At 39.4% G+C, this 25,451-nt stretch overlaps 2 pseudogenes; both read left to right on the plus strand.

Moving 5' to 3' along the window:
* The first annotated feature begins 4,815 nt into the window (after window positions 1-4,815).
* LOC110258966 lies at window positions 4,816-5,752 on the plus strand (annotated as a pseudogene).
* A 13,775-nt stretch (window positions 5,753-19,527) lies between these two features.
* LOC110258946 lies at window positions 19,528-20,590 on the plus strand (annotated as a pseudogene).
* The last annotated feature ends 4,861 nt before the right edge of the window (window positions 20,591-25,451 follow it).

Below are 25,451 nucleotides of genomic sequence, written 5' to 3' on the forward strand. Positions count from 1 at the left end.
ATAAATGTTTGGATTGTTTGTTACAGTTCTGTGAAAAATGTCATTGGTCATTGGATAGGGATTGCATGGAATGTGTAGATTGCTTTGGGTAGTATGGCCATTTTTTGCAATGTTCATTTTTCCAATCCATGAACATGGGATATCTTTCCATTTCTTTACATCTTCTTTGATTTCTTTGATTAAAGTTTTATAGTTATCAGCATAAAAGACCTTTCCCTCCTTGGTCAGGTGTATTCCGAGGTATTTGATTTTGTGAAGTGCAATTCTAAAAGGTATTTTTTTATTCCTTTTCAAATATTTCATTACTGGTGTACAGAAATGCTACTGACTTCTGAATGTTAAATCTTATAGCCTGCTACTTTGCTGAATTTATTAATCAGTTCAAGTAGTTTTGGGGTTGAGCCCTTAGGGTTTTCTATGTATAGTATCATGTCATCTGCATACAGTGACAGTTTTATCCCTTCTCTTCCTATATGGATGCTTTTTATTTCTTTGGTTTTTCTAAGTGCTGTGTCTAGGACTTCCAAAACTATGTTGAAGAGCAGTGGTGAGAGTGGGCATCCCTGTCTTGTTCCAGATTTGAGTGAGAAGGCTTTCAGTTTTTCCCCATTGAGGATTATATTTGCTGTGGGTTCATCATAAATGGCATTGATTATGTTCAGGAATGTTCCCTCTATACCCACTTTGGCGAGGGTCTTGATCATGAATGGATGTTGGACTTTGTCAAATGCTTTTTCTGTGTCTATTGAGATGATCATATGGTTTTGACTTTACTTTTGTTAATATGGTGTATGATGTTGATTGATTTGCATATGTTGGAACATCCCTGTGAACCTGGGATGAACCCTACCTGGTTATGGTGTATATTTTTTTTGATATGTTGTTGGATTTGGTTGGCTACGATTTTGTTGATAATTTTTGCATCTATATGCATCAATGATATTGGCCAATAGTTTTCTTTTTTGGTGATTTCATTGTCTGGTTTTGGAATGAGGGTGATGGTGGCATCATAGAATATCTTTGGGAGTATTCTTTCTTCTTCAACCTTTTGAAAGAGTTTAAGGAGGATGGGTATAAGTTCCTCTTTGTATGTTTGGTGGAATTCACCTGTGAAGCCATCTGGTCCTGGGCTTTTATTTGTAGGAAGTGTTTTTATGACTTCTTCAATTTCATTTCTACTGATCAGACTTTTCAGTTGGTCTGTTTCTTCTTGATTCAGTTTTGGCAGGCTGTAACATTCTAGAAAACTGTCCACTTCTTCTAGATTGTCAAATTTGTTGCCATATAGTTGCTCATAGTATTCTCTAATGGTTTTTTGTATTTCTTCAGTATCCATTGTGATTTCTCCTTTTGCATTTCTAATTTTGTTTATTTGAGTTCTATCTCTTCTCTTTTTAGTGAGTCTGGCTGGAGATTTGTCAATTTTTTTTTACTTTTTCAAAGAACCAGCTCTTGGTTTTATTAATTTCTCTATTGTTTTTGAATCTCTATTTTATTGATTGCTTCTTTGATCTTTATAATTTCCTTCCTTCTGCTGACTTTAGGTCTTTTTTGTTCTTTTTCTAATTCATTTAGGTGGTGGTTTAAATTGTCGATTTTGGATCTTTCTTCTTTTTTGAGAAAGCCCTGTATTGCTATAAATTTCCTTCTGAGCACTGTTTTCGCAGTATCCCATAGATTTTGAGAGGTTGTTTCTTCATAATACTTTCCTTTAAAGTGACACATGCACCTGTATGTTCATTGCAGCACTATTCACAGTAGCCAAGACATGGAAACAACCTAAATGTCCATTGACAGATGATTGGATTAGGAAGATGTGTTGTATATACATAATGGAATACTCCATAGCCATAAAAAGGACAAAATAATGCTACTTGCAGCAACATGGATGGAATGAGAAACCCTCATACTGTTTGAAGTAAGTTAGAGAAAGACAAACACCATATGATATCACTTATATCTGAAATCTAATATATAGAACAAATGAGCCTTTCCACAGAAAAGAAAGTCATGGACATGGAGAATAGGTTCGGGATGCCAAGGGGGAGGGGAAGAGAGTGGGATGCACTGGGAACAGATGCAAAATATTTCCTTTGGAATGGATAAGCAATGTGATCCTGCTATGTAGTACTGGTAAATATATCAAATCACTTATGATGGAGCATCATAATGTAAGAAAAGGATGTATGTGTGTGTGTGTGAGTTACTGGCTCACCTTTCTATATTGTAGAAAATTGACAGAACACTCTAAACCAGCTATAATGGAAAAAGTAAATATCACTTAAAACAAAAAATAAAATAAAATAAAATTTTTTATTTCTTACTTGTTTCTGAATCATAAAACAGATTTTTACTACTAACTATGCGTACAATGACTTAGCTAAATTCACTAAAAAGTCCAGTAGTTTGACTACACATTATTTTTTATTTTATAGGTGCACAGTCATATCATTTAAAAAAAAAAAGAAAGAAAGAAAGAAAAAGTTATTTTTTTCCTCTCCTCTCTCCAAAAAAGAAGGAATGTCATGGTTGCATAGAATATTTCCCATAATCAGCTGAGAGGAGGCAAAAGCCTGAGTATGGTTTTCAAATGAGTCAGCTCATTGTATAAGTACATGACAAATTGGATAATGACTGTACAGTAGTTCATCAATTCTTGCCTTGTAAGAGAGTCCCTGGCTTTAAGGTTTCTTCAGGTATTGCCCTGGCTGAAAGAACCACCTTCACCAAAAACGATGCTTCCTTCCATGGGATGTGTATATCCAATGACTAACATGGGCATATAAAAAACCATGTCCTTTGACATTTTGGTTTCATGGCTCCCAGTAGAGTCAACTGAGACCTTCCATGGGACTTCATCACAACCCAACTTCCCTTCTACCCAACTCTTCCTTCTTCTTCCCACAGATGTTGACCTCAAGAGCACTCACTAGAAAATATCTTGTGTGCTAATTTTCCATCTCATGGTCAGCTTCCTATAGAACCCACTCCTTAATCACCAAACACACGCACATTCACACACACACACACACACACACACACAATGTTCTATGATCCTTGATCGTCCATTGTTGAGGAAACTAAAAAATGTCCTGGAGATTTTATGGTAAGTTTAAAAAGCTCCAAAAATAGTCTCAATCTTCATGAGGAGGCCTCAGGAGTCCCCTGACCCCTTGAGGGCAACTGCACTCAATTTTGCTGTCCATTGTGATTTCTGTACCTGGAAAGACCATAGAGAAAACTCTCTTAAGGGGGGCAGATTGGAATAAGCACACTATAGATCCCTCATCAGCAGGAACCCAGAGGAGGATGAAAGAGCTGAGCTCAGGCCCGTGAGAAGAGGACAGGTTTCCCCAACCAAGAGACTTCCTGCCACTGTGAGTCTGGGAATCTCTGCCTTTTCAATGGGAGGAATAGCAAATCAGAAATATGCTGAGAGGCAGAGGTTGAGAAAGAGACAGGGATGTGGGACAGTGTGGAGAAAGTGCTTCACCCCTTTAGAGTCTATACCAATCTGTGCTTTCCTCCTTACTCTCAATTATCATCAAAACCACTGGCTAGAAGGTCAAAAGGATCATCTTTTATATGTGAACTTAACCAACTTGGTACAGGATGGAGAACAGACTTTTTTTGACTGGGAAAGAAGAGAAGGTATCTGGATGTGGAAAGTGAACATCAGTAATCCAGCTACACACCAGACCATCCACCTCAGTCAGGTACTTATTTCACCCTCAAAATTCTGTTTTTGAATTTGATTTAGTTCAAAAACTGGCATGGACACTGCATATCAGAGTTCAGCCTAACATTCAAGTCTCACTTGACCCCTAGCCTGGTAATCTCCATATGCTATGGGTGTGACCCTAAAAAGACCAAAAAATAAAAAAAATAAATTAAAAATAAAACACTGTGTGAGCATGAGGATGTTTATGGTTGCAAAGTCTTAGCAGGAACATGATTTTAAGAATTAGAGGTAAAATGAGTAAAAAGAAACTTTAAAAATAAAGATTTGGCATTGCTGTGGCTGTGGTGTAGGCCAGCAGATACAGCTCTGATTTGACCCCTAGTGTGGGAACCTCCATATGCCATGGGTGCAGCCCTAGAAAAGACAAAAAAGACAAAAAAAATAAAAATAAATATTTGTATGGACCGATAGTATAATTTGATGTTTGCTAAGGAATATGAGCTTTCAAATAAATGGCTCTAAAAATAAAACAAGCCCAGGAAAACTTTGCTAACCTAGGTTCCTTATTCCTTTGACATCGTTTTTAGTTGTGCTATTTTATTTCTGTATTAAAATATGGTATATTTACAATTTTGTGCCAATTTCCCTTGCTGATTATTTTATCAAACCTTTTTTTGCCAAGAAATTTCAGAGGTAAGATAGATAGATAGATAGATAGATAGATAGATTGATTCACTTCTCCATTAGAACACAGTATTCACAAATTGGCCTTTGTATGTCATATTCAATTGTATCCCCACTCCCAGAAGAATATTTTTCACATAGTTGGTGCTCAATAAACAATCATTTCTAAGATTTAATACTAAATGGAATCAGAAAGTTTCAATTCTGATCCTAAACAAAAATTCTTCCTCCTAAATTCATACTATCCATACAAGAAGCTTGGGAAATCTTTGAGGTGGGGAAGAAAGAGCAGCCTCAAGGACCACGAAGCTCATAGTTGCCTTTGTGTTAGCAAATCATGATCATATGGGTGGAAAGTAAATCTTGTTGGCTTGTATGTGGTTGCAGGTATGAAAGAAAGATGTGTGATAAATCATAGGACCTTCTCTATTTTTCCTGGCTCCGTGACCATGAAGAGAGTCAACCAAACCAGCAATGTCTCTGAGTTCATCCTCCTGGGACTCTCCTCCTGGCCAGAGGACAAGAAGCCACTCTTTATCCTCTTCCTCAGCATGCACCTGGTCACCATCACAGGGAATCTGCTCATCATCCTGGCCATCCGCTCAGACCCCCAGCTCCAGACCCCCATGAATTTCTTCCTGAGTTTCCTGTCTTTCATTGACATTTGCTTCTCAACAACCATTGTCACCAGGATGCTGGTGAAAATCCTATCAAAGAAGAAGACCATCTCCTATCCTGGGTGTCTGACTCAGATGTATTTTGTGTATGCTTTGGGCAACACTGACAGCTGCGTTTTGGCAGTAATGGCCTTTGACCATTATGTGGCCATATGTGACCCCTTGCACTATGTCACCACCATGAGCTGCCATGTCTGCGTCCTCTTGGTGGCCTCCTCTTACTCCTTTTCTACCCTCCACTCACTGCTACACACACTTCTGCTGAATCGTCTCACTTTCTGTGACTCCAATGTCATCCACCACTTCCTCTGTGACATCAACCCTCTGCTGAAATGGTCCTGCTCCTCCACACACATTTGTCAATGATGTCACAATAAAGACAGAAGGACTGGTGGTTTTGGTGACCCCCTTCCTATGCATTGCTTTCTCTTATATATGAATCCTTATCACCGTTCTCAGGATTCTCTCAGCTGCTGGCAAATGCAAAGCCTTCTCCACCCGTGGTTCCCATTTTACCGTGGTGATCCTATTTTATGGAAGCATCTTTTACATCTATTTAAAGCCTTTGTTCAGCTACACTGTTGATGACCACATGGCAACAACTGTCTACACAGTTCTGTCCTCCATGCTAAACCCTTTCATCTACAGTCTGAGAAACAAAGACATGAAGAGGGGCCTGGGGAAGCTGATGAGCAAGAGGAAATCCTAGTCAGAATCTCTGCAGGCATGTTCCTAAGCATTTCAACTCTTCCAGACTCTGTTTCTACTAGATCCTGATACACACAATAAACTCTTGCAAATCAGCAGGTATATGACATACATGTGTAGTGAATCTTGAGTTGTGTCCACATCTTTACACATGCAACTATTGGCCACTGAGACTTTTTTTCTTTTTGGAGCTGCATCCACGACATATGGAGGTTCCCTGGTTATGGGTCAAATCAGAGCTGTATCTGCCAGCCTATACCACAGGCACGTCAATGCTGGATCTGAGCTTCCTCTGCGACCTACACCACATCTCACTGGCAATGCCAGATCCTTAACCCACTAAGTGAGGTGGGCATCGAACCCGCATCTTCATGGATACTAGTCGGGTTCATTAACCGTGGAGCCAAGACCAGAACTCTGACCATTGAGACTTTATTATGATTCAGTAATCAGTTCAAAGTCTACCAAAATTTTGGCTTCCAATTTGCATATATATATGCCATTCTTCCCATCTTTCTCTTCTCCAGGAAACCACATCTTTTTCATTCACTCTAAGTACTGGTATTTGTTTAGTTTTGGTTTAGTTTTGGTTTTTGTTTGCTTTTTTAAAATTGTTATTTCCCCAATACCATTTTTTTCTACTGTACATTATAGTGACCCAGTTATGAACACATGTATACATTCCATTTTCTCACATTACCACACTCCATCATATGTGACTAGACAGAGTTCCCAGTGCTAACCAGTAGGATCTCATTGCTAATCCATTCCAAAGGCAATAGTTTGCATCTATTAACCCCAAGCTCCAAATCCATGCAACTCCCTCCCCTTGGCAACCACAGTCTATTCTCCAAGTCCATGATATTATTTTCTGTGGAAAGGTTGATTTGTGCTATATATTACATTCCCGATATGTGATATCGTATGGTATTTGTCTTTCTCTTTCTGACTTACTTCACTCAGGATGAGAGTCTCCAGTTCCATCCATGTTGCTGCAAATGGCATTATGTTGTTCTTTTTTGGTTTGCTTTTTAGGGCCACATATGTGTTGTATGGAAGTTTCCACGCTAGAGGTCAAATCAGATCTGCAGCTTCTGGCCTACACCACAGCCACAGCAACAATGGATCCGAGCCATGTCTGAAAACTATACCATAGTTCCTGGCAACACCAGATCCCTAACACACTGAGAGAAGCCAGGAATCAAACCCACATCCTCATAGTTACTAGTTGGGATCATTACCACTGAGCCACAATGGGTACTCCCTAGGTACTATTGAAATCTTTATTTTCCACAAAATTTCCCAGAACTAATTTATATACATTCAATGACTTTGTATTCTTTTAGTATCATTCTAATCTTAATAAACTTTCTGTAATGAACTAGTTTTTCAAAAGTCCTTACAGTGATATAGGAAGAGAGGAGGAATCACAGAGACACTGACAACAAAACTGAGACTTTTATAAAAGGGAAACTTCCACCAAACAAGGAATGTGTCTGGTCCAACAGTTGTGCAGAGATCATGCCTCTTCATTCTTCCATACTTTTGACTGAAGAATGTTCTGGGATTCACAGTGAACAAAAGCCCAACTCTTAGCCCTGCTTAGCCAAATGACCTACCATTTCAGCTGCCCTTATGATCAGGCCAGTGTGCACAGGGCCAGGTTGCCTCTGGGTCTCTACCCTGGTCATCTGGTGTTTGTACCTCATAGGAACTGGCTCCTCTTGTCCCTTCTCTTATCTTCGATTCCCCTAGTCTCACCATCACTACCATTCAGAAATTCCTCTGCTTCCCAGGGGAAGATTTAATGTATGTATTCAGAATGATTCTCAATGACTTGAAAAGTGTTAAAACTCATAGGTGTGTATTGAAGACAGGCATAACTAGGAGCTTCCAGACACAGAGGCATATTGGACTGTCCTGGGAAGTAAACAGTCATCCAGACAGTGACTTTTATCCTGTTCACTTTTGTTTTCATTCTTTGCTATTATTTACTCCAAGATTTTAAACTTTATTTTTATCTTAGAATTTTATCCTTTACTATTCTCTTATATTATTCTCAGAACTGTTATTCAATAGGTAGCAGGTGGGGCCTTGGAATCTGCATTTTAATCAGCACCCCCCTCAAGAAAACTAACTTCACCTTTATACGAGAAGGTGCAGGTTTGAAAATTTCTGGTCACTCCTTATGACCTATTATTTGTAGTTCTTGGACTCATGCCTTTAATAATACTGTATTGTGCATTAAACTGTATATGTACAGACACTCACTGATTGCAGCATTGTTTATAATAGAAAAATTAGAAATAATCTACATGCACATCAAGGGAAATAGATAAATAGTGCTTTGATTTTTCCAATGAATGAAATCTCAAGTAATAGTTACAAATAATGAGGTATATCTCTATCACTGACCTAAAAAGCCATTATAAAAAAGAGAAAAATGTTTAACAGTAAACATATTTGAGTGAAAATACAGATATAAGTGAATGTGTATGTGCATATGATGAACATATATAAGTTCATTGCATGTGTTTGGCGAAATCATGTACCGGAAAGAAAACTTACCCTTTAAAATGGTTTAGTCTATGAAAGAACAGTGGGAATAGGGAAGAAGGAGATAATGTTTGCCTTTTAGTTTTTATCTGCAACATCTGAATTTGATAAAAGAGGATGGATATTTGTTGTATAATTAAAACTACTAATCATTAAGAAATGTGAAATATAATCTATTGTTCTGTAGTTTGTTTTGTTTTGTTTAAAGAGAAATAGCATCATGCCATGACAGGAAAGGGCTGATATAAATTAGGTCAGATCACCAAAGGGATCTTCCACTGACTGTCCTAATTCTCATTTAGGAGAGGAAATAGGTAGGGGGGAAACATTCCATGCATGAAGAAATCACATCTCTACTCAATGTAGAGTTGTCCTTTAATCACTATCAGCACTTTGGCTTTGGAAGAGAAAAATTTTCATTTTTTTTAGGGCCACATTTGTGGCTTATGGAGATTTGCAAGCTAGGGTTTGGATTGGAGACGTAGCCACTGGCCTATGTCACATTCACAGCAACACAGGATCCAAGCCGCCTCTGAGACCTACACCAGAGATCATGGCAATGCTGGATCCTTAACCCATTGGGCAAGGCCAGGGATTGAACCTGCCTTCTCCTGGATAATAGTCAGATTCATTCCTGCTGAGCCATGATGGGAACTCCTGGAAGGGAATATCTTGATCACAACACTTTTCTCCAAGAGTGGGCATGGCCATGGACTTATGACTATGTCCCTTGAGTCAGTCTGCATGAGATCCAAGAATTTTCATCTCTTATGGAACTTCAAGTGATTTTGACATACTAATTTAGAAACAATACTTGGAGAGTCACTAGTCTACCATGTATTAAGACACATTATAGGCCTATGGTAATTAAGGCTATGTGGTTTTGGTAACTGGCTAAATAAAAATGATAACTTCCATAAGACAGAGAACCCAGAAACATACCCAAACATTGTTATACTGTTGACTTAAGAATGAGGATCTGAAGAACATCTTTTCAGGAATGGAGCTAAGACAGTTGGAAAATACAATTGGATTCCTACTGTACACCGTATGCAAAAAGTAACTTCTGATGAATAACAAACCTACAAATGAAAAACCAAAAGACATTAGTTTTTAGAAAATAATATAGAAGAATATCTTTGCTACTTTTAGATAGGAAAATATTTCTTAAAAAAGAAACAGAAAAATCTAAACATAAAAGACAATTGTACATTAGACAATGTTGAAATTAAATACTTATATTTATCAAAAGACATCATCAAAGAAAAAAGACAGGCAGCCATGACACGGCAGCCTGGGGCAGCCTATCCACGGATGGAGTGACCACAAGGATGCAGAGCTGAGAAGAGGCTTCAAGATATGTCAGAAAGTTATGCAGCACCCCTACACTGAAGAGACGCGGTCTGGTACATCCAGCAGGCAGAGGGTGTGCATGGGGTACTATGGCTTCTAGTGGCCACTCTGGGTATGGGCTGTAGGCCCTCATCACAGAAGCAGGCCAGCATAGTCACCCTTCAAGCTGCAGAGCCATTCAGGGAATGTATGAGTGGGAACAGATCATTTTCCACATGCTGTCTTCCAGAGGCACCATGATGCCTGCTCACAGGCCCAACTGCCTCTACCAAGGCCAGAGGAGCTTTCAGGAAAGGGGTGTGTGGGTAGGGAGTGGGGAGGGAGGGCCTAGGAGCCTCTCCAAGCCCAGGCCTTTCTGCCTGATGGTCCTGCTTATGGCCCAGGGATGTGCAAAAAGAAAAACTGTGATGAAGGCTGATGGCTTCACTTTCTGGAGAGGCTGTTTCATTGAGTTAAAGGGAAAGAAATTCAAAAGAACAGCAGGGAGTGCCTGCTGTGTTTTGGTGGGTTAAGAATCCAACTGCAATGGCTCAGGTTCTATCCCCATTCTGGGAACTTCCATAAGGCATGGGTATGGCCATAAAAAAATTTAAAAAGAAAAAGGAAAAAAAGACAAGTAACAGAATGGTGAAAGATATTTGAGATTCACAAAACCAACAAAACACTCAGATTAATAGTACATAAAGATCCCTATAAATCAATAAGAAAAAAAAAAAACAGATAAAGCCAGTTGGGGGAGTTGGGGGAACCATGAAAAAGAATTGAATAAATATCTCACAAAAAGAGAAAGAAATCCAAATGATTAATAATCATATAGAAACATGATAAGCTTCATTAAAAATCAGAGATATTCAAGTTAGGTCATAGTGTAAAGCCATTGTACATCCAGAGAAGATAAACAAAAATTAAAATTCAGAGGATAAATATCAAGGTTTAGAAAAAATGGGAGTTCCCATCATGGCTCATTGGTTAACGAATCCAACTAGGAACCATGAGGTTGTGCGTTCAATCCCTGGCCTTGCTCAGTGGGCTGGGGATCTGGAGTTGCCATAAGCTGTGATATAGGTTGCAGACATGGCTCAGATCTCACATTGCTGTGGCTCTTGCATAGGCCAGCGGCTATAGCTCCAATTAGACCCCTAGCCTGGGAATTTCCATATGCTATGTGAGTGGTCCTAAAAAAGGCAAAAATACAAAAATAAAATTAAAATAAAATAAAATAAAATAAAATAAAATAAAATAAAATAAAATAAAATAAAATAAAGGTTTAGAGAAAATGTAGAGCCACAGAAAATTATGCTACTAGTGGGAATATAAATTAGTGCAGTCGATTTGGAAAACAATTTGTTATTAAATAGTACAGGTAAAGATACACATACTCCATAAATACCATTCCTAGGTATACACTCCTGGCAAACACACGTACCTGTGCAATAAGATATAGGTATAAATTCATGACATCAGAGGTTAAACTTACGGAGCCTCGCAACCTGGAAATAACCTAAGTTGTCATCTATGGCAGAATGGATAAATTCATTTTATAAAGTATGGTATATTCACACCATATAGAGAAGGAGAGTGTGGCTTGAAGCCACCAGTGCTCAGATCTTAGTAGCACACATTTTTCCTTGCAGCTGCACCCAAGCAGAGATCCTAACCAATGACTCTGCCCATCTGCAGTGGCTGGCTGGTGAACCTGTCTGATCAGAGAGAACCATGGGCACTTTTGCTGGATTAGGGTCACCACCAAAGGAGCCTTAGCAGAACTGGAGCCTGTTCTAGCCAATGTGTAAAGCAAATATGAAGCCCCACCTACTGCTGAAAACAACTTGCAGCCATTCTGGACCAGGAAACATGGCCAAAAAACTGAGGCAGCTGTTTAACTTATGCAAGAGCTATGCTTATGCAGGAAGCCAAAATAGCAGTCCTCCCCAACTGTTAAATACAATGATCCTGGACAGCCTTGGAACCCAGCCTTCAGCCCTTCCCTGAAGCAGAGCCTGGCCTATGGCTTTGTACCATTGCTGGACACAGACTGTGACCTCATCCAAACAGGGAGTCCAGCCAATGACACAGTCCAATCACAGAGCAGACCCTGTGGCCACCGAACAAGGGAGCCTATACAATAACCATGCCTGCCCCACAGTCACAGCCCTGCCCAGCTGCAGGAAACAGCCAGCAGCCCCTCCCAACACAAAAGCCTGGTCAGAGACCTTTCCCAACAGCAGAGTAAGCCAGTGGCCTACCTCCTCATGAAGCCCATTCTGCCGCTCTGCCCTACTTTGAGAATCAGTCATCTTCCTAGACTACCTGCAAAAAGCAGCCTGAGAACTTATACAACCATGAAATCCTGCCTGTGGCTTTGCTTGAACTTAGAGTCCAGACAAAGGGAACATCTAGTCAGGGATCACAGCCTGATTATACTTGACCTGGCCAGTGGGGACCATGAGGCCAAGCCCATAGCCCTGCTGAATTGAAGAGGCCAACCAGTGGCACCACCCTGCTTGGGATCACAACCAGCACCCTGACCCAGAGGTGAATGCAGAGCCCAGCTAGTAGCCCCACCCATCCACAGAGCACAACCAGAAATCCTACCCAACCTAGGGCCCAGCCAGTGGTACCATCCTGAACTTAGAGCACAGAATTTGGCTTCACCAAATAGGGACCTTAACACAAAGCCCTACCTGCCCAAGGACACCACCACTGGCCTATCCATGATCCCAAAAAGGGGTTAACTGATGAATGGCTATGACTGCAGAAGACAAAATGCAAAGTCTGAAATGGGAAAAAACTTACTCAAGTGCATAGATACTTACACAGGGAATCAGGGATCATGAGGAATCAGGGAAACATGACATCACCAAAGGAAACGAATAAAGCTCCAATAATTGACCATAAAGGAATGGAGATCTATGAACAGTCTGGCAAAAATTCAGAATAATCCTCTTAAAAAAGTTTAGTGAACAATAACACACAACAACTAAACAAAATTAGCAAAACCATGCTTGAGCAACCTGAATTCAACAATACATTAAAAGGATCACACACCATGATCATGTGGTGTTTATCCCTTTGGACAAGAATAGTTCCCCATGTGCAAGTCAATACATATGGTACACCACAGTAATAGAATAAATAAAAACCATATGATCAATATGTGCAGAAAAAGCATTTACAAAATAAAATAGCCTTTTATGATTACAACCTCAACATAATAAAATCTATATATGACAAGCCCACAGGCAACATCATACTCAGTGGTGAAAGGTTGAAAGAGTCTCCTCTATGATCAGGAACATGAAAGGATGACCATTCTTCTTACTCCTGCTCAATATATTACTAGAAGTCCCCGCAAAAGCAATTAGGGAAGAAAAAGAAATAAAAGGAGTACAAATCTAAAAAAAAAAAAAAAGAAGTGAAATGGTTTTTGTTGGCAGAGGACATAATATATAGAAAAAATTTTTGAATTCATCAAAGAATGAAAAAATTCAGTAAAGTTGCACACCAAAATCAACTGCATTTTGGAGTTCCCATCATGGTGCAGCAGAAACAAATCTGACTAGGAACCATGAGGATGCAGATTTGATTCCTGGCCTCACTCAGTGGGTTAAGGATCTGGTGTTGCTCTGAGTTATGGTATAGGTTTCAGACTCTGCTTAGTCTGGCATTGCTGTGGCTGTGGTGTAGGATGGCAGCTGTAGCTCCATTTGGACTCTTAGCCTGGGAACCTCCACATACAGTGGGTGTCATCCTAGAAGGCACACACATGCAAAAAAAATTAAGTGCATTTATATATACTAAAAACAAATTATCTGGAGTTCCCATTGTGGCACAGTGGGAAAAAATCCAACTAGCAACCATGAAGTTTTTGTGTTTGATCCCTGGCCTTGCTCAGTGGGTTAAGGATCTGGCCTTGCCATGAGCTGTGGTATAGGTCACAGACATGGCTGGGATCTCGAGTTGCTGTGGCTGTGGAATAGGCTGGCAGCTGTAACTCTGATTAGACCCCTAGCCTGGGAAACTCCATATGCCACAGGTGCAGCCCTTAAGAGACATAAGAAAAAAAAAAGAATTATCCGAGAAAGGAAAAGGAACAAAGAAAAAAATCCCATTTACAATAGCATCAAAAACAATAAACCACCTACTTAGGAATACATTTAATCAACAAGATAAAAGATCTATCTATACACTGAAAACTAGAAAACATTGATGAAAGAAATTGGAGATAACACAAACAAATGGAAAGATGTACCTCTTCATGGATTGGAAGAATTAATGTTGTTGAAATATCTGCCCTACCCAAAGGAATCTGTAGATTCAATGCAAACCCTATGAAGATAGCAATGGCATTTTTTTGTAGAAAGAGAACAAAATCCTAAAATATGGATAGAACCACATAAGATTTTAAATAGCCAGAGAAATCCTGAGAAAGATCAAAGCTGAAAACATCACACTTCCTGATTCCAAAATATACCACAAAGCTATAGTAATCAAAATAATGTGGTACCTGTATAAAAAAGAGAAACACAGACCAATGAAAAAGATTTAAGAACTCAGAAATAAACCCATACAGGGAGTTCCCATTGTGGCTCGTTGTTTAAAAATCAGACTCGGAACCATGAAGTTGGAGGTTTGGTCCCTGGCCTTGGTCAATGGGTTAAGGATCCAGCATTGCCATGAGCTGTGGTGTAGGTTGCACACATTGCTTGGATCCCACATTTCTGTGGCTGTGGTGTAGGGTGGTGGCTATAGCTCCAATTATACCTCTAGCCTGGGAACCTCCATATACCATGGGTGCAGCCCTAGAAAAAATGGTAGTGGGAAAACTGAATATCACAGGCAAAACAATGAAACTGGACCCCTATTTTACACTACTCCCAAAAATTAAGACAAATGTAAAACCAGAAATCACAAAACTCTAAGAAGAAAATAAGGAAAAACTTCCTTGTCATTGACCTTAGCAATGATTTTATGGATATGACATCCAAGCACAAACAACAAAAGCCAAACACACACACACACACACACAAACACAAAATAAAAAAAGCTCTTATTTATTTTGTTTGTTTGTTTGTTTTTCAGGGTAACAACCATATGTATATTTCCAGGATAGGGGTTGAATCAAGTCAGAGCTTCAGCTGCCTGCTTACACCAGTCACAGCAATTAGGGATTGGAGCCACATCTGTGACCTACACCACAACTCACAGAAATGCCAGATCCTTAACCCACTGGGCAAGGCCAGGGATCAAACCTGAGTCCTCATGGATACTACTTGTGTTTGTAACCCATGGAGCCACAGCAATAACTCCCCTAAACAACTTCTGTGTAGCAAAATAGTATCAACAAAATGAAAATGAAAGGCAACACAGAAAATAATATGGAGGCACCATATGATCCAGTAATCCTACTTCTGTGTATATGTCATAAGGTAATGAAATCACTATTCAAACAGATAACTGCACCACTATGTTAATTGCAGCTTTATCATAACAAAGATATGGAAACAACCTAAGTGTTCATCAGTGGATGAGTGGATAATGAAAATGTGAATACTGCTGGAATACTCTTTAGTCATGAAAAAGGAAATTGTGCCCTTTGCACCAACATATTGAACCCTGAGAACATTATGTCAGTGAAATAAGTCAGAGAACAACATTGTGTTCTCATTTATATGTGCATGTGAAAAGTAAAAATAAAAAGAATATGGAGTAGACTGCCATGAGAGAGGAGTTCTGGGTGGCAAAGATGGGTGAAGGTAGTCAAAGGGTACAAACTTTCAGACATATGGTACATAAGTTCGGGGGCTGTACCTTACTGCATGTTGACTAAGGTTAACAAGATTGTGTTGTATATTTGAAGGTTTCTACAAGAGATTTAAAAATTTGTCACTACTAAAAAAAGTTATAGCTACATGAAGCAATGTATATGTTCAATGACATTATAATGCTTATCATCTTGCAATAAATACATCTCTAAAAAAATTAGGTTATACACCTTAAACAGTGTTATATGAGGATTGTCTCAGTACAGCTGGGAACTAATTCTATTTAATTTTTTTAAAATTTTATTTTTTTGTCTTTTGTTTTATGGCTGCACCCATGGCACATGGAGTTTCCCAGGCTAGGGGTGCAATCAGAGCCATAGCTGCCAGCCTACACCACAGCTGCATCCATGACCCACACCACAGCTCATGGGAACACCAGATCACCAACTCACTGAGGGAGGCCAGTGATCAAACCCACAACCTCATGGCTCATAGTTGGACTTGCCTCCACTGCACCATGATGGAAACCTACAATTTGATTTTAAATTGTCAATTGAATGAATGGAAAGACAAATGCCATGTGAAGAGTAAGTGCAGGAGGCAGGTCTGAAACACAGGACTTTCTGTCTCCATAGTATTTCATCTTAATATGTAGATTAAATATTAAAAATTAACTCAAGGCTAAGGAAACAGGTGCACGTGTGTTTTGTGACACTGATTTCTTCTGAGAACACCAGCAGAATATGATTTATTTCCTATAATGTTGTGGATGACAATCACCATAATATAAAATAAACTCTATAAAATTCAAAACAATTTTTTTTATTTTAGTTCAAAGAGGTGTTGCTTTCCTCATTTAGCTGATGAAGAAACTGAGGCTCATAGAAGTTCAATAACTTGGTAAAAACAACCACTTAGGAAGGAGGCCAACATTCTAATGGGAAACTCATTTACTCCACATTAAACTTCAAAACACTGTTTGAGCCTAAATGCTGAAAAAGCATACATTATTTTTTTCCAAAGCTCCTTTCCTAAATATGACAATAACCTTGGCCTAACTCTGTGCTTTAAACATACATAAACTAACATTAACCTCACCCCACATAGAAAAAAACCTTATCCACAAACATCCCCTGGCACTGCAAAGCACGTACACACCATTGAGCAACACCCCCTGAATCCACTGAAAACTGCAGCCTCCCCATATTGACTTAGGACCTGCATGATTCTGGAATATACCTTGATCCACAATGGAACCTCCTAAAATGAAAACAGTCAACCACATAATTATTGGTCCACACTTGCCAATTCACAGTTGAGGCAGTGGAAGCATGACCATGAAATGTTGCCATGTGGTTGAGATGCTCTGAGATTCACCCCAATATCTAAACAGGAAGCCTTGGGGATCCAGTTGTCCCCTTGGAGTCAGCTGTGCTAACCGTGATTCCCATTCTGTGTTCTCTCCCTGGAGAGATCCCAGGACAAACTCCCCTGAGAGGTCATCACACCAAAACACCCTCAGCCTAACAAGTGCCCCAAGAGGCTGTTAGAGCAGACCTCCAAATCCTGAGAAGCTGGCAGGGCTTCCAGAACCAGGATAATCCTCCCTGCTGAGTCAGAGGATCTCTGCCTCCTGAGATCTGGAGCTGGGAGAAGCAGCAGCCTGCTGGGGACCAGGTGGCAGGAAAGTAATGGGGGTCTAAGGACAGGGGAGGGATTAGTGTTCTCCCTTTGGAGGAGGACATCAGCTCCTCCCTCCTTTCCTGCTTCTCTCCTTCCAATCAGGCCAGGATTTCATGGGAGACAGAGGGAGAAGCTGGGCTTTGGCTGAGAAGTAGATGTGAACCTGATTAGCAGATGTGGTGCCCATCATCTTCTGGGGAGGTTGGCAAGGAAAGAAAACATCTGGACATGGAGGTGAGCTTCAGTGAGCTGGCCACCCAGGGGCTCCCCAACTCGATTTGGTACTTTACTATTTTTTTTCCTTGATACTTTCACACATTTCATGGATTGAGAAGTCATAATGTCCAAGTAAATTTTCCATGTGGCACTTGGTTTTAAGAACATCCGGTTGGACTTCTAGGTTACCTGTACTGTATATTTTCAGGGAAGCATAACCAGAAAAAGAGGAAAGAAAAACTGCATATAGTATTCCTGGCCTCTCACCCTGTGATTTTAGAACTATTCTTCCTGAATCTCAGCTCCAAAACCTTCCTCCTTTTTGCTACTTGTCTGCGTGGGGGGTCCTGACATCTTCCATCTGGAGCATTGGTTCCCAATAATTCACCAAACCACCAGAGTTTTCTATTCGACCTTCCCCAGGAGGCCCTTTCACAAATGACTCATCTTTGAATGTTGATCTTTGTGTGATAATCTGTTTTACAGACATAGTATCTCCCTTGTTATTCATAAAACATCAGGAACCAGCTTGGGAGCAGGTGATGCGGGACAAATCATACCCCTACTTTTCATCTTCAGTCCAGGGCAGTGTCCATTGCACGACCACAGCTCCACACACCAGACACACCTTTACCATGCATGGCCAATTATCTCTTGTTGATTTGAGCCAATTAATCATGCATATACAAATTTTCAAATTCCACCATCTCTACAACATATAAAGATAAGTCATCTCATGCAACTACAAGGAGAGGTCTGAACATGGAAGAAGAAATCTAATCAGTTAAGGGGAATGGAAGGGTAATTCATGTAGGAAATTATCAAAATGAGGAAAATAGAAGTTCTTGTCATGGCTCAGCGAAAATGGATATGACTAGTATCCATGAGGATATAGGTTCAATTCCTGGACTTTCTCAGTGGTTTAAGGATCTGATGTTGCACAGAGCTATTCTGTGGGTCACAAACATGTCTTATATCTGACATTGCTGTGGCTATGGCATAGACCAGCAGGTGCAGCTCCAATTCGGCCCCTAGACTAGGAACATCCATATGCTACAGGTATGGCCTTAAAAATAAAATAAAGCACTTTACAAATGTTTGAAAGAACATTTCTGTAAAGAATTTTTTAAACAATTTCATGATATATGTATTTTATTTTATAGATTTGTGTGGTACTGAAGAATACATGAATAACCAATGTCTCAAAATATTTAAAATTTCTGTGTAAAATATAATTCATGAGGTACAGATGAATATGCTGTCTCTAAAAAGTGATTTAAAGCACTTTAGCTAATGCAAGATCTGTTGTTACAGAATTGTTTAGAGTGGCAAGAAACACTAGATAACTGGTGACAGAAAAAAAAAGTGTATATAGATAAATACACACACATGTGAAATAAACAGGATGTGTATATATATATCTATATAATATATATCATATATATATGTATATACACACACACACATATATATATGAAAGAAGAATTTTTAAAACATCATTTGAATAGTCACCAATGGACACCCATCCAGTACACATATGATTTAGGACAGAGAATTAAAGAAAAAAGATTTACCAAAGAAGGGAGACATGCTCAGACTGAGGATGAGAGCATCCCATGAGTGAAGGAGGATGAACCTCTCATTTTGTGCCCAGATAAGGAAAGAAACACTTTGAAGTAGATTCAATAATCCTGTTAGATTTTCCCTGCTGGTTATTTTGGCCAATGCTGATTTCTGTCTAAGAAAATGCAAAGATAAACCCTAGTGATATAAAAATTGAATTTGCTTTGATAAGGAATGAGTGTCCTATGACTTTGCTACCTAAAATACTTCCATCTCCAATCCCCAGTCACCTCCATCCTCTTATACTGCTTTCTTTTGTTATCAAATATATCCCAACCTGATATTAGATTCCATATTTGTTCGTCGATGATCTAGCTCCCAAACTACAATCTGAACTACACAAAAGCAAAGATTTCTCTGCTTTATGCTATGTTATCAGCACACAGAGCTTTTCTAAGAATAGGAACTAAAAATCTTGAATCAGGAGATCCACCCCTGATAGTTTCTAATGGAAAAACACCTCTTCTGTCTCTCTAAATTTCATACCACATCATGCCCATGGATTTGGGATGGAAGGACCACATCAAACACCAGGAGGCTGACAAGCTTTCCCTGCACAGCTTCTCTTTGTGACTAAATCAAGGAAATGAAGACTTGCTGGGTTCTCATGGTTTGGGGTGTAGAATTGGAGCATGTTTAGTAACAAAACTTCTTGTGTATAACTAGACCCACGTCAATGGAAAGAGTCAACCAAACCAGCAGTCTCTCTGAGTTCATCCTCCTGGGACTCTCCTCTCGGCCCGAGGACCAGAAGCCACTCTTTAGCCTCTTCCTCACCATATACCTGGTCACCATCACAGGAAACCTGCTCATCATCCTGGCCATCCGCTCGGACCCCCAGCTCCAGACCCCCATGTATTTATTCCCGAGGTTCCTGTCTTTCATTGACATTTGCTTCTCAACGACCATTGTCCCCAGGATGCTGGTGAACTTCTTGTCCCATAAGACCATCTCCTATGCTGGGTGTCTGACTCAGATGTACTTTATATATGCCTTGGGAAACACTGACAGTTGCCTTCTAGCAGTCATGGCCTTTGACCGCTATGTGGCCATCTGTGATCCCGTCCACTATGTCACCATCATGTGCCACTGCCTGTGTCCTGCTGGTGGCCTTCTCCTGCTCATTTCCTCACCTCTATTCACTCCTACCTATACTTCTGCTGAATAAGCTCACTTTCTATGACTCTAACATTATCCATCGCTTTCTCTGTGACTTCAGTTCTCTAGTGAAATTGTCTTGTTTGTCCACATCTGTTTTTTGGGGTACCCCCTTTCAATGCATTGCTTTATTTTATATATGAATCATCATTGTGGTTATCAAAATTCTCTCAGCTGCTAGCAAATCCTAAGCTTTCTCCACTTGTGGTTATCATGTCACCGTGGTGATACTCTTTTATAGAATCATCTTCTATATTTATTTACAGCCTGTGTCCTCAAACACTGTCCCGGACCACATGGCACCAACTGTCTACACACTTCTAAACTTGGCACTAAATCCTGATATCTACAACCTGAGAAACAAAGACATGAGACAAGGCCTGAGGAAGCAGGTGGGCAGGAGGAAACTCCAGGCAGTATCCTTTAGATTAACACACAATGGAGTGTTTTCTACAGGATTCTATTTTTTATATGTTCTTGACTAACAATCAAGCATTTGGATGTTGCTACATGTGAGACAAGGTTTCTGTGGGCACTTACATCCAGGGCTGAGGACTCGTCAATTTGCCCTGCTTCTGCTTAGACCATGATACACTCCCTCACTATTCCTCTTCTTTCCTAGGAAGAGTCGTCACTTGCTCATCTTCCAGATACTGCTTTAATATTTTTCCCAAAGACATTTCCTGAACAAATTTCTTTCCTCTATGAAGACTTATACTCCAAAATCCCTCACATTGAAGTATATTACTGAAAATAATTACTGAATTTTTAGCTGTTGAATGTCTTTGCAAACATTTGAGAGGGGAAGAGGGGGAGGATATATTTTAGTTAATTTTCAACTAGATGATTTTTATAATTCCTCATTTTTCTTTTTCAAATACTTTTCCTTAGGCATTCCCTGTTGGCTTAGCATGTTGTCACTGTTGTGTCTCTTGTTTTTACTCAGGTTAAACCCCTGGCCCAGAAAAATTTGCATGCTACAGACGTGACCAAAATATTTTTTTTCATGTTTAAAAATTGTTTTCACTTTTACTCTTCTCTTCCTAAGTTATTATATTGCTTTGGCTTTATTCCTTTTAAATTTCCCCATTTTTATCCATACAACTAAAAATTGCTTATGACCAGAGAGAACGAGAACTAAGAAATGATCCATCCCAGAGTGGAGATGGTGAAATCTTTCTTCCTGCCATCTATCCCTGTAGCTGGTGTCAAGATATATAATTTAACAATATTCTAGACACTCCAGCACTTAAAAGAGTCTAACTTGGAGAAATATGATCATATATGTACATTGAGTACTGAGAATTTCTTTTAGTCAATCTCAGCTTTTTTTTTCTTGCTTTTTAGGCCACACCTGCAGCATATGGAATTCCCAGGCTAGGTGTCTACTTATAGCTGTGGCATCTGCAGTCCTACAACACAGCCACAGCAATGCAGGATCCAAGCTTCCCCTGTGACCTACACCACAGCTCACAGGAAAGGCAAATCCTGGACCCACTAAATGAGACCAGGGATTGAACCTGCATCCTCATGAATACTAGTCACCCAGCACAAAAATGGGAACTCCCCAGCTTTATAACAAATAAAAATTGAAAAAAATGTAATCCTACCAAGAGATATAAATTAATTATGATTAATTACATAAATGTAACAATTTATTTTTTATTTATTTTATTTTATTTTATTTTTTGTCTTATTGCCATTTGTTGGGCTGCTCCCATGGCATATGGAGGTTCCCAGGCTAGGGGTCAAATCAAAGCTGTAGCTGCTGCCCTACACCACAGTCACAGCAATGTGGGATCTGAGCCACATCTGTGACCTACTCCACAGCTCACAGCAATGACAGATCCCCAAAACTATGAGCAAGGCCAGAGAGTAAATCCACAACCTCATGGTTCCAGGTTGGATTTGTAAACTACTGAGGCACAACAGGACCTCCAATAAATGTAGCAATTTAAACCAGGCTGAAAAATCAAAGAGCTGTTTTTTAATATATTAATTAAATAGAAAAATAAGGGATGTAGAAAAAGCATAAAGGTATGAAGACTAATTTTTAGTTTTTATGAATATATATCTGTAGAGTTACTGGAGTAGAAGGACAGAGATGGAGAGAATTTCTACTTCTTTACACATATTTGGAATGTATGAATTTACTCAAATAAATATTTATAGCTCATGGAATTTAAAACCATTAGCAGAAGTCCAGTGTTCCCAGCAGCACTTATTGAAGGGTCTGTCTTTTCTCCATTGTATGCCCTTGCCTGTTTTGTCATAAGTAAGTTGACTGTAGGTATGTGGGTTTAATTCTGGGCTTTCTATCCTGTTCAACTGATCTATAGTTCTGTCTTTATGCTGGTACCATATGGTTTTGATGACTGTAGTTTTGTAGTATAATCTGAAGTCAGGAGGCTGAGTCCTCCAGTTCCATTTTTATTTCTCTGGATGGCTTCAGATGTGCTGGGTCTTTTGTGTTTAAAACACCTAATGTGCTTAGAACATTGCCTGACATTTTGAAAGTCTTCAAAAACAGTGGTTATTTTTCCATTATCCTTTACAGACTCATCACAAGCAGACACCATTTAGTTCATGACCACTGTAGTTGGTGACAACTCCATCGGTTCAAATCAAAATACAGGAATCCTTTGACTCCTATCATTTCTCTCATATTCCTCTCAACGTGTCAGGAAACCTTGTTACTTCAGACTTTCAACCACATACACTTCTCCAAATACTGTTTCCTCTGCTATTATCCTAGCCTATCAATCTCTTAATAGCACAGTTTCTGGAACTCCAAGATGGTCTTTCTGCTTCCAACAAGCCCTCTTCTCTACATGCCATCACGCTGATCCTTTGTAAAACTGAATCATGTCACTCTTGTGCTAAAGAGCTTCCAAGGGATACACACATAATTCATAGTAAGATGCAAATTGTAAATACTAGGGAACATAGTTCCCTTGAGGCACTGAAATGATTCACACTACTCTTCTCTCACCACCTCCCATCAACCCCTCTCCTTTTTGTTCCTGGAACATAACTGACAATGTCACATCTCAGAGTTTTGCAGTTGCTGTTTTTTGGCCCTGGAATAGTTTTCCTGCAAATATCCTCATGGCTCTGTACCTTGGGGCCTACAACATATCCTCACAATACTATTTAAAATTTCAACCTATCCCCCTCATTCTTTATTTCTTCACAATGATGCTTTTTATAGCACTTAAATGCCATGACATTTACTTACATATTATGTTTATTTGTATGCTCTCCCATTAATATATAAGATCAACAAAGGAAAAATATTTTTGTCTTATTTTTTTCATTTCTAAAAATTTCCATAAACACAGTAGACACATAAAAATGCTTGTCAGAATGAATTACTTATATATACATTTAGCTTTGTCTTATCTGAAAATCAGTTCTTGCTGTTTGTGAAGCAAGAGATCACACAATTTAACAATCTAAATTTAAGCAGGAATAAGTAAGCTCTCCTCAAACAGAAAGACCCAATTATAAACACATCCTACATTGTAATCATGAATTTGGAAATGGGGTTCATGTTCACTGGATGCTCCTCCACTGGATTATTGTCACAGGCCAATATAAGTTTAGGAATGAAGAAACAAGCCAAAAACTTAGCAATATATTTAGGTTTGAGGAAACAATCAGATACAATACATAACTAGCAACTGCATTAATACAAACATTCTCAAACATTACTTAATTAATATTTACATTCTACAACAACAGAAAATGATAGACAAAAGGATAAAGAAACCAAAAAAGTTACTTGCTATCTGATTTACATATATAGATGTATACTATGGATTATCATTAAATTTAATCTTTGCTACTTTGATGAATGTTTATAAAAAAATATTCCACAATCCTTGATACTAACTCAACTGTAAGGAATTCTAGCCTAAAGAAAATGAACATACCATATTTGAAAATTCTTATCTTTTTAACTTTTCAGGAAATTAAGGTATAAGAAGGTATAACTCATACAAAATGCAATAGTATTGAAAAGTATTGGAATAGAAAGACTGGAGTTCAACTTCTCTTATAAAAAGGACAAAATTACAACACAATGCTGAGCAACTTTAAACCAAATGGACTTGAAACTTTCAAAAAGATATCCTACTCCAGAACATAAATAGGAGGCCACATCAAGAGGTAGGATGGGCGATTACATTATATAAGCAACCCCATGCCTCCTGGGTGGGAAGCCCCACAGACTGGAAAGTAACTATCATACAGACTCACCTTCAGGATTGAGAATCCTGAGTCCCACATCAAATATCCATGCCTGGCAATCTGGCAAATTTGAGAAAGAGCCCCCAGAGCATCTGGCATTGAAGGCTAGTGGGGCTTGTGTGCTGAAGCTCCACAGGACTGGGGGAAATGGAGAGAGCATTCTTGAAGTGTGCACACAGACTTTCACATACACTGGCACCCAGGGCATGGCAAAGTCTCCATAGGAATCTGGGTCAGGCCTGACTGAAGTTCTTGGAGGATTTCCATGGGAAAACAGGGGGTCAATATTGATTGTTCTGGGGGAAGGGCATTGGAAGAAAATCTCCTGGGAATATTCATCAGTATGCTTTCCTCTGGAGGTGACCATTTTGGGAAAATTTCACCCCCATACAACAGCCCTGAGAAGCCCCAGGCCAAACAGCAATCCAGGTGGGATCACAGCCATACCAATCAATAATCAGGCTACCCAAAGACTCCCCAGGCATACATCCACCTCTAATCTCTCACAGATAATAAGCCCCACCCACCAGAGGGATAGGAATAAGCCCCACCTACCATTGGGTAGGCACCAATCTGGACATCAAGAAGACTACAGCAAGGCCCTATACCACCTTCAGCCACAAGGGGGGGAAAGACACCAAAAGTAATAGAGGCTACAACTCTAATATTTGCAAAAGGGTCACCACACCAAAAACCTATAAAAATGAAAAGACAGAGAACTATAACTCAGATAATGGTGAAAGAAAAACATCCAGGAAAACAGCTAGGTGACAAGGATATTCTCAGTCTCCAGGAAAAAAATCTGTAGACTGTTGATGCTGAAGATGACGTAAGTAATGAGAAATAAACTGGAGACACAGATGGGTAATTTACAGGAAACACTGAGCAAAGAGATACGAGATATAAAACGTAAGCAAGAAGAGATGCAACTGAAATAAAAAATTCATTAGAAGCAGTGAACAGCAGAATACAAGATGCAGAAGAACAAATAGGCTAGGTGGAGAACAGACTAGTGGAAATCACTGATGTGGAAAAGAAAAAAAGACTGAAAAGAAATGAAGAGAGTCTCAGAGAACTCTGGGACAATATTAAATG

The sequence above is a fragment of the Sus scrofa genome, unplaced genomic scaffold, assembly GCF_000003025.6.
Source record: "Sus scrofa isolate TJ Tabasco breed Duroc unplaced genomic scaffold, Sscrofa11.1 Contig59, whole genome shotgun sequence".
NCBI classification, from domain to species: domain Eukaryota; kingdom Metazoa; phylum Chordata; class Mammalia; order Artiodactyla; family Suidae; genus Sus; species Sus scrofa.